This window comes from Gallinula chloropus (assembly GCF_964237585.1).
Source record: "Gallinula chloropus genome assembly, chromosome: 16".
Lineage (NCBI taxonomy): Eukaryota > Metazoa > Chordata > Aves > Gruiformes > Rallidae > Gallinula > Gallinula chloropus.
In genome coordinates this window covers 1958207-1960248 of record NC_140101.1, presented here as the reverse complement: position 1 = coordinate 1960248, position 2042 = coordinate 1958207, and positions in this window count along the sequence as shown.

Genomic DNA, 2042 nt, shown 5'->3' with positions numbered 1-2042 from the left:
CATCAAACGCTGCTCTGCACACCCGTTTGCTGCAGCTCAATCCTGACACGGGCTGACTCCTGACAGATAATTGATGGGAAGAGGCTTCCCGCTCCCTCGCACCCAGCCTCTGGTCACCGGGGTTCTCCGTGGGGAGGTGAACAAGCTTTGTGGGTGCCTGTGGGTGCCGTGCCAGCAGCTCCCCGCAGCCCGTGCTCTCCAGGCAGGGGGTCACCTCTGCTCGCCCAGCGCTGCCTTATGCCAACTCCATCACAAAATTAGAGAAGATGCCCATGGGAAGCCCCTCCTGCGGAAATGCCTGTGGGTACCAAGCGGGCACGGTGCCCCGGCTGCCCGAGCCGCTCAGCACCGGGCAGCGAAGCCTCCGTTCCCTGCCCAGCGCCCTTCCTTCCCTCTCCCGGTCTGGGGAGCGATGGGTGCCGAGCCGGGCCCCGGGCCCCGCCGAGCCGCTCCCGGCGGAGTCGGGCGGCACCTGCGGGCGGACCCCGCTACTGCAGCCGGGCGCGGGGGTTGGGAACCCGGGGGAGCCGGCAAAGGCCGGGAAGGGTTTGCGTGGGAGAGCCTGGAGATGCGTTGACAGCTTTGGGGGCAGCTGAGAGGCTGCTGCGGGACCGGCGCAGGATGCGGCGTTCCGGGAGTCTCCGGGATGAGCCTGTGCCACCGACCGGCACCACCGAGCTGTGGAACGGCGCCAGCAAATGCTGTCACTTCTCTGAGAGCTGGCGGGGTGGTGCTTGTCCTGCCCAGGGGGTCCTGCTCCCATCCCTACTTCGCAGCCCAGCCTGGTGGTGGGGGACAAGCAGCTTTCCAAACTCAAAGCCAAATGGGAGCGGTGTCAGTGGCTGTTTGTCAGAGCATTTGCAGTGGCCAGGAAAGATGTGTTTCCCTCCCCATGGTGTGTGTGTTCAAAGAGGAGATGGCCAGGCCGAGCTGTGGCACGATGAGCGTGAACTCCCATGAGTTTGGCTGTTGACTGACAGCACAACTTGCAGGTGATTCAGGAGCTTCAATCATTTTTCTCCCAACCCTTGGAAAAGGCGACTTCCTTTAAAGCAAAAACTCGTGGCCCTTTCTCCACCTGAAGGGTCAGACTGGCTCGAGACTCACAAGCCCAAGAGGATCTCTAAAAATCCCAAACCCACACTACTAACAATTCCCAAAGAGGTGAGAGCCCTTAAGGGGCCTTGTGAGCTTCCAGTTAAATGAACCGCTAAGGCAAATCAGGAGGGGCCAGCAGCCCGGTCACACAGCGGGAGGGAGCAGCCTGGCAGCCACCGCTCCACACTGGAGCTGCTCCAAAGATTAGGAAAAGTTCAATCAGAGCAAGGACCCTGCTTCTCCTGCACAGGTCCTCTGTGGCAAACGCTTTGTAGCTCCCACTGGAAGTGAGATGGATGGGTAAAAAGAGGAAAATCTGGAGTATTGGAAAGAGCAGGTTGAAATGGCAGGAGCGTAGGGGGCAGCTCAGAGATGCTGCTCACATGGGTGGGGGTCAGGGTGGTGTTTTTAGCTGTGCAGTCACATGTAAGGGCCTATTTTAAATGCGCTCCCCACGTAGCACCGTGCACGTCTTGGGGATTGAAATAGATGGCGGTTTGATCATTGTCTCTCCCAGGGAAATGGTTTTTAATGAGGTTTTAAATAATAAAGTGGGATAATTTCCCTGGCTGGCAAGATCATGAAATTTTTATGCCTCCTTTCTCTCCCAAAGTTTTATCACTCTTTATTTTTAGCAATGCATAATCCCCCCTTTTGGGGGGGGTGTGTGGAATAAAAAAGGAGAGAAAGCACTGATTTAAGGAAAGACGCTCCTCCTTAGGATGGACTCTTGGCTGGGAAGCAGTCTGGGGGGAAGCTCCACAGGCTGCCCAGCCCCACGCTCCAGGCACGGGCGAGGATCCCTCAGAGGCAGAGGGGACCTCCAGTCCTGGTGCAGGGTGCCAGCACTGGGTGCAGGGTGCTGATGGAGGGTGCCAGCATTGGGTGCAGGTCCATCGTGCTGATGATATGCAGTGCCAGCATTGCATGCACGCTGCTGGGTG